The sequence below is a fragment of the Rhinoraja longicauda genome, chromosome 27, assembly GCF_053455715.1.
Source record: "Rhinoraja longicauda isolate Sanriku21f chromosome 27, sRhiLon1.1, whole genome shotgun sequence".
NCBI lineage: Eukaryota > Metazoa > Chordata > Chondrichthyes > Rajiformes > Arhynchobatidae > Rhinoraja > Rhinoraja longicauda.
Genome location: NC_135979.1, coordinates 2,488,164 through 2,496,442, shown reverse-complemented (window position 1 = coordinate 2,496,442; position 8,279 = coordinate 2,488,164). Strand labels below are relative to the sequence as shown.

At 44.3% G+C, this 8,279-nt stretch overlaps 1 long non-coding RNA gene and 4 other non-coding genes across 5 annotated transcripts; all 5 read left to right on the top strand.

Annotated features, from left to right (window-relative positions):
- The first annotated feature begins 108 nt into the window (after positions 1–108).
- On the top strand, positions 109–6,751 carry LOC144606781 (uncharacterized). Its single transcript, XR_013548982.1, has 7 exons — positions 109–143; positions 1,295–1,387; positions 1,820–1,879; positions 3,288–3,381; positions 3,814–3,873; positions 5,630–5,813; positions 6,596–6,751. It is a non-coding gene; the product is annotated as an uncharacterized LOC144606781 (long non-coding RNA).
- On the top strand, positions 324–468 carry LOC144606969 (small nucleolar RNA SNORA16B/SNORA16A family). Its single transcript, XR_013549031.1, has one exon. It is a non-coding gene; the product is annotated as a small nucleolar RNA SNORA16B/SNORA16A family (small nucleolar RNA).
- Positions 1,948–2,079, top strand: LOC144606970 (small nucleolar RNA SNORA44). The gene has a single exon (XR_013549032.1). It is a non-coding gene; the product is annotated as a small nucleolar RNA SNORA44 (small nucleolar RNA).
- Positions 3,942–4,073, top strand: LOC144606971 (small nucleolar RNA SNORA44). Its single transcript, XR_013549033.1, has one exon. It is a non-coding gene; the product is annotated as a small nucleolar RNA SNORA44 (small nucleolar RNA).
- LOC144606975 (small nucleolar RNA SNORD99) lies at positions 5,914–5,985 on the top strand. The gene has a single exon (XR_013549037.1). It is a non-coding gene; the product is annotated as a small nucleolar RNA SNORD99 (small nucleolar RNA).
- Positions 6,752–8,279: the final 1,528 nt, after the last annotated feature.

Sequence of the window (8,279 nt, the reverse complement as noted above, 5' to 3'; positions counted from 1 at the left end):
GAATGGACTACGTCTCCCCGGAGGCATCGCGGGGATCCAGCGCATGCGTAGACGCGCGGTTCGGGTCGGTATATAAGGCGGTGGCGCGGCCGCCTTGCCCTCTTCCTCCCCTGCCTGAAATGGCGGCTGAATCTGGGCCCAAGGTACAATCTCTCTCCATCCGTCGCCTCTCGCCACCGCCGCCGCTTCAATGCCCCTTAATCGTCTTCGCCAGATACTCATCTTTCGTATTCCCCGGCTAGTTTCGTGTTTTTGTTTGGGGTGGAGCACCAGTGTACACTACAGATGATGCCTGCACTGTCTTGAGAGTGAAGAAGATGCGGGCTGGCCCTGATCGAAGCCATGTTCAGCTGAAACCTGTAGCTCATGTGGTCAAAACAGGCGCCCAGAGTGAATGCCCTTCCATAGACGGTCGCTACTCAGACTTGTACTCGTGTCTGACTCGCAACATTGTTATGGAAGACAACAATGTCTATTAAAGATAGGCTGTTGCTTCAAAATGCTGGAGTAACTCAACAGGTCAGGCAGCATCTCAGGAGAGAAGGAATGGGTGATGTTTCAGGTCGAGACCCTTCTTCAGACTGACCTGAAACGTCACCCATTCCTTCTCTCCTGAGATGCTGCCTGACCTGCTGAGTTACTCCAGCATTTTGTGAATAAATACCTTCGATTTGTACCAGCATCTGCAGTTATTTTCTTACACTTAAAGATTTGCTAGGCTTGTATATACTGCAATTTAGAAGGATGAGAGGGGATCTTATCGAAACATATAAGATTATTAAGGGGTTGGACACGTTAGAGGCAGGAAACATGTTCCCAATGTTGGGGGAGTCCAGAACAAGGGGCCTCAGTTTACGAATAAGGGGTAGGCCATTTAGAACTGAGATGAGGAAAAACTTTTTCAGTCAGAGTTGTAAATCTGGAATTCACTGCCTCAGAAGGCAGTGGAGGCCAATTCTCTGAATGCATTCAAGAGAGAGCTAGATAGAGCTCTTAAGGATAGCGGAGTCAGGGGGTATGGGGAGAAGGCAGGAACGGGGTACTGATTGAGAATGATCAGCCATGATCACATTGAATGGTGGTGCTGGCTCGAATGGCCTCCTGCACCTATTGTCTATCTTCAATAACTTATATTTAATAATCCATCCCGGGGTAATTTTTGCTATTGTCTATCTACCCTATTGTCTAATCTGCCCTTTATTTCCAATGATGAACGTGTACTAAGGAGCCCAAGCCGTTAAAGTAGTGAAACTTTCATTTCTGGGGTGCTCAATGTCTTAACTTTTCTTTGCAGATGTCTAACCTCCATGTGGTCTTTGATCCTGCCTGCAACATTAGTTCCTCTCCACTGATGATCAATAGATGGCCTGAGTGACCATGGTAATCGGTACGTTTTGTTTTAATGAAAAATCATTAATCAAAAGTGTTGGAATGGATTCATAAGTTATAAGAACAGAATTAGGCCATTCAGCCCATTGTCTGCTCTGCCATTCAAACATGGCTGGTCTGTCTTTCCCTCTCAATCCCATTCCCCTGTCTTCTCCCCATAACCCCTGACACCCTTACTATTCAATTAAATGTGGCGAACCATCAGTTCACAGCAAGATCCCAGTGTTGGGGTTCAATTGTAGAGTGTTTGTGACCCAGAGTGAGGCCATTTGGCCCATAAATGATTTAGATTATTATAGTCAAGTGTACTGGTGTACAGTGAAGAGCTTTGTTTTGCATGCTATCCAAACAGATCATGTCTGATAATGTCAAATGTAAATACAATTGAGTGACTGGGAGTAAATATGATTATTTTTCCTTCTATGTACAGAAGATTCTTGACCTGATGCAAGCATGTTCTACAGCTTTTGAAAACCAAAGATAGCTCGTGGTGAGTTGATTGAGAAGTTGGGGAATATGCATTTCATGGTGTTTGCGAGTTTGTTGGGCAGTACCCCCACGCATGTTATCCGAGAACTACAGCATTAGTCGGTGGTTGCGGATTCTCCAACAACATGCTAGAGAGTTGGAGAGACTTTGCCAGCTTTGGTCTTGCATTTCCACTGTCTGTCACTCAACTCTCCTACATTTTTTGTCATCTGTGTCCAGGTGACATTTTTTATTTGTTTTGTATGTACTGAATTATTTTTTTTGAAGATGGACGTAAAATGCTGGAGTAAATCCAGATAGCATCTTTGAACAGAAGGAATGGGTGACATTTCACGTGGACAATATGCAGGGATAGGCCATTCGGCCCTTCAAGCCAGCACCGCCATTCAAGGTGGTCATGGCTGATCATCCAGTTCCTGCCTTCTCCCCATATCCCTTGATTTGGCTTGCCCAAAGAGCTCTATCTAGCTCTCTTTTGAGTGCATGCAATGAATCAGCCTCCACTGCCTTCTGAGGCAGAGAATTCCACAAATTCACAACTGGGTGCCGAGACCCTTCCCCCAGACTAGTATTGTACGCTGAGAGGAACAGTGATCAATCAGCAACCATTCTAGGTTTTTGATCATTGTATGCTTTGATCCTTCTGAAGAAGGGTCTCGTCCCAAAATGCCACCCATTTCATCTGTCCAGAGATACTGCTGAGTTACTGCAGCATTTTGTCTGTCTTCTGTTTAAAACAGCATCTGCAGTTCCTTCCTACAACATTTATTTTTTGACCCAAAACATCACCTATTCCATTACTCCATCGATGTTGCCTGAGCTGAGGTACTCCAGCGTTTGTATATATTCTTTTATTTTTTTCACTCTGGGGTTCAAGAGTACTGCAAGACAGACACAAGGTGCTGGAGTAACTCACTCAGCAGGTCAGGCAACATCTCTGGAGAAAAGGAATAGGTGACGCTTCGGGTCAAGACCCATCTTCAGACACTTTACGTACCTGTTGTGTTGCTGCGAGTCGGAATGTCATTGTTCTATTGTGGGACATATGACTATAAAACACTTGACTCCTGAAGATGCATTTAAAGAGTTTACCTAGAACTGCACAGATTTATAACTTAACGAAAAACACTAAATAATTTGCACAAGAACAGGCCATTTAAACCCACAATATCTGTGCTGAAAATGATGCCAAGATAAATCGTACCTAATTTTCCCTAATTGCACATGATCTGTACCCCTCCATGCCCAGCGTATCCATGTGCCCATCCCAAAGCCTCTTGAATGCTGCTGTTGTATCTGTCTCCACCAGCATCCCTGGTAGTGAGTTCCAGCCACCCACCACCTTCTGTTTTAAAGAATATTGCCTTGCACATCTCCTTTAAACTTTAAAGCTCGACTTTTCTTTGCAGATGTCTAACCTCCATGTGGTCTTTGATCCTGCCTGCAACATTAGTTCCTCTCCACTGATGATCCAATAGATGGCCTGAGTGACCATGGTAATCGGTACGTTTTGTTTTAATGAAAAATCATTAATCAAAAGTGTTGGAATGGATTCATAAGTTATAAGAACAGAATTAGGCCATTCAGCCCATTGTCTGCTCTGCCATTCAAACATGGCTGGTCTATCTTTCCCTCTCAATCCCATTCCCCTGTCTTCTCCCCATAACCCCTGACACCCTTACTATTCAATTAAATGTGGCGAACCATCAGTTCACAGCAAGATCCCAGTGTTGGGGTTCAATTGTAGAGTGTTTGTGACCCAGAGTGAGGCCATTTGGCCCATAAATGATTTAGATTATTATAGTCAAGTGTACTGGTGTACAGTGAAGAGCTTTGTTTTGTATGCTATCCAAACAGATCATGTCTGATAATGTCAAATGTAAATACAATTGAGTGACTGGGAGTAAATATGATTATTTTTCCTTCTATGTACAGAAGATTCTTGACCTGATACAAGCATGTTCTACAGCTTTTGAAAACCAAAGATAGCTCGTGGTGAGTTGATTGAGAAGTTGGGGAATATGCATTTCATGGTGTTTGCGAGTTTGTTGGGCAGTACCCCCACGCATGTTATCCGAGAACTACAGCATTAGTCGGTGGTTGTGGATTCTCCAACAATATGCTAGAGAGTTGGAGAGACTTTGCCAGCTTTGGTCTTGCATTTCCACTGTCTGTCACTCAACTCTCCTACATTTTTTGTCATCTGTGTCCAGGTGACATTTTTTATTTGTTTTGTATGTACTGAATTATTTTTTTTGAAGATGGACGTAAAATGCTGGAGTAAATCCAGATAGCATCTTTGAACAGAAGGAATGGGTGACATTTCACGTAGACAATATGCAGGGATAGGCCATTCGGCCCTTCAAGCCAGCACTACCATTCAAGGTGGTCATGGCTGATCATCCAGAATCAGGACCCTGTTCTTGCCTTCTCCCCATATCCCCTGATTTGGCTTGCCCAAAGAGCTCTATCTAGCTCTCTTTTGAGTGCATGCAATGAATCGGCCTCCACTGCCTTCTGAGGCAGAGAATTCCACAAATTCACAACTGGGTGCCGAGACCCTTCCCCCAGACTAGTATTGTACGCTGAGAGGAACAGTGATCAATCAGCAACCATTCTAGTTTTTTGATCATTGTACGCTTTGATCCTTCTGAAGAAGGGTCTCGTCCCAAAATGCCACCCATTTCCTCTGTCCAGAGATACTGCTGAGTTACTGCAGCATTTTGTCTGCCTTCTGTTTAAAACAGCATCTGCAGTTCCTTCCTACAACATTTATTTTTTGACCCAAAACATCACCTATTCCATTACTCCATCGATGTTGCCTGAGCTGAGGTACTCTAGCGTTTGTATATATTCTTTTATTTTTTTCACTCTGGGGTTCAAGAGTACTGCAAGATGGACACAAGGTGCTGGAGTAACTCACTCAGCAGGTCAGGCAACATCTCTGGAGAAAAGGAATAGGTGACGCTTCGGGTCAAGACCCATCTTCAGACACTTTACGTACCTGTTGTGCTGCAGCGAGTAGGAATGTCATTGTTCTATTGTGGGACATATGACTATAAAACACTTGACTCCTGAAGATGCATTTAAACAATTTACCTAGAACTGCACAGATTTATAACTAACGAAAAACACTAAATATTTTGCACAAGAACAGGCCATTTAAACCCACAATATCTGGGCTGAAAATGATGCCAAGATAAATCGTATCTAATTTTCCCCCAATTGCACATGATCTGTACCCCTCCATGCCCAGCGTATCCATGCGCCCATCCAAAAGCCTCTTGAATGCCGCTATCGTATCTGCCTCCACCAGCATCCCTGGTAGCGAGTTCCAGCCACCCACCGCCCTCTGTTTTAAAGAATTTTGCCTTGCACATCTCCTTTAAACCGTCTAACTTTAAAGCTCAGCTGTCTAGTCCAAGCCATTTTCGATATAATGGGGGTTTGCATCACATCACAATTAGTCTACAATATTTCCGTTGCTCTTGTTACGTGTAAGGCATCACACTCAGGTGGGTTGAAAATTAATCTTGTGATTTGCAGCCAATATTGTGAAAACTGCTCCTGAATGCATCAACGTCTTGTCCATTGGGTATAGTTACAAATCTTTTTATACTTTAAAATAAATGTGAGATCTTGTGACATATGGCAGAGTTTACTTCATAGGTAGCTGTTTGGTTTTAGTCTGCTATGGGGACAATGTCAGATGCAAAAGCAAGTTTGATGATAAGTAATTTATCTTTTTTAGGGTATTTGATGCTGACAATGAAGTTGGTCATACAGCATGGAAACAGGCCTGAAGGCCCAGCTCGTCCGTGCTGACCAAGATGCCCCATCTAAGCCAGTTGTATTTGCCCATGTGTTTGGCTCTTAAACCTCTCCACTTTTCCTATCCATGTACCAGGGCTAAACTTTGGAGCTACACTTTGACGGTGAGGATTCTTGTAATTCAAGCGTTGATATCATGGGATCTGTGACTGTTGCCCAATTTGTGTGAAATTAAATGGCTGGATGTGGTAGGTGGATAAGACTGCTGATCACTGATGAAATCCATGTGCTGTGGACTGCTGGATGATAGTTGCGGATATGGGACTGAGATCAGCAGTGTGGTGTGATCTGGTATTTTAGAATCATACGGTATAGAAATGGGTCCTTCAGCACAACTTGCCCACACTGACCAACATGCCCCATCTACACTAGTCCCACTTGCTGGCATTTGGTCCATATCCCTCTAAACCTGTCCTATCATGTACCTGTCTAATTGCTGCTTAAATGTTGGGATAGTCCCTGCCTCAACAACCTTCTCCGGCAGCTCGTTCCTTACACCCTCCACCCTTTGTGTGGAAAAAGTCACCCCATAGATTTTATAAAATCTTTCCCTCTTCACAGTAAACCTGTGCCCTCTGGTTCTCGATTTCCCCAACTCTGGGCAAGAGACTGTGTGCATCCACCCGATCTATTCCTCCCATGATTTTATACACCTCTGTAAGATCACCACCCCTCGTCCTCTTGCACTGCAAGGAATAGTCCCAGCCTATTCAATGTCCCCCTATTGCTCAGACACTCGAGTCCTGGCAAAAGTAGTCCCAGCCTACTCAATGTCACCCAACAGCTCAGACACTCAAGTCCTGGCAACATCCTTGTAAATCTTCTCTGCACCCTTTCCAACTTGGCGACGTGTGTTATTCACTACCTGTATTTTTTGGGCCCATAGGTATACACTGATTCCCAGGATGGAGCAAGGTCACTCTTGAAACTTGCAATTGACTTGGAACACAGACTGAAAGTTGTCTGAATTTCCAGAAGTATTTTCGATTTGCTTTTGTTGACATCTATGGATTTCACTATTAAACAATACGTCTGCAATGAATTTGTTTGAGATTCCAAATCTGTTGTGTTTCCAGAGCTGTGAATTATTAGCTGCCCTTTTCTCCAAATGGGGGGAAGGAAATACCAAACAAGCTGCCAACGGTAGAAGCAGTACGAGCAGCAGTTTTTCAGAATCTTTGGTGGAAATGTAGTTTATTCAATGGACCAAAGCAAGCTGGAGCGTGTTGATAATGAATTAATGCCAGAGACCGTGGTTCAATCCTGACCTTGGGTGCTGTCTGTGTGGAGCTTGCACGTTCTCCCTGTGACTACATTGTTTTCCTGAGCACTCACCGTCCCAAAAAGATGTTCAAGTTTGTTGGTTAATTGGCCCCATGGATAGGGAGGTTAAATAACAGAACTAGTATTGGACTACATTATTGTCACATGTGACTAGGCACTGAAATTCTTTGCTTGCATACACAATGTGTACAAATACTCATGAACAGGCGATCAATGGTCAGAGTGGACTTTGTGTGCTGGGGGGGGGGCTTGTGAAAGGGAGAATGAGCAGTGATTTCAAAATGAAGCTTTGAAATCATTTTCAATCCTTGACACTGCGGAATAGTGAATCTGACATTCTCTGCCCTCGGCTGTTTGAAGCTGGATCATACAGAAGATTGAAAGCTTGTGCCTCCAGCCCCAAACAGCTTCTGCCCTCTTGTTTAGGAAAGAAAACTGCAGATGCTGGTATGAATCGAAGGTAATAATAATAATAATACAACTTCAGATAGCTCCTCTGTCCCTCCCTTCCCCTCCTCCTTCCCAGATCTCCCTCTATCTTCCTGTCTCCACCTATATCCTTCCTTTGTCCCACCCCCGACATCAGTCTGAAGAAGGGTCTCGACCCGAAACGTCACCCATTCCTTCTCTCCCGAGATGCTGCCTGACCTGCTGAGTTACTCCAGCATTTTGTGAATAAATCGATTTGTACCAGCACCTGCAGTTATTTTCTTATAATAATACATTACATTTATATAGCGCTTTTCATATACTCAAAGACGCTTTACAGGGATTTAGAGAACATAGGGAAGTGAATAAATAGATAAATAAGTAAACGAACAGAGAAAGGAGACAGAAGGTGGGGTGACCTTCAGTGGTTGAAGGCAGTACTGAATAGGTGAGACTTCAGTAATGTTTTGAATGTGGTGAGTGGGGAGGAGTCTGACGGTTTGAGGTAGTGAGTTCCATAGGGTGGGAGCAGCGATGGAGAAAGCCCTGTCCCCCCAGGATCTGAGTTTGGTCCGGATGTGGGGGGATAGGAGATTGGCAGTAGCAGAGCGGAGGGTGCAGGTGGGAGTGTGCCTGTGGAGGAGGTCGGTCAGGTAGGATGGGGCCAGGTTATGGAGGGCTTTGTAGGTCATGAGGAGGATTTTGTACTGGATTCTCTGGGGGATGGGGAGCCAGTGGAGTTTGTAAAGGACGGGGGTGATATGGTCACGGATCGGGGTGTGGGTGAGTAGACGGGCAGCGGAGTTTTGAATGTATTGAAGTTTACTGATGATTTTTGAGGGTGCGCCATAGAGGAG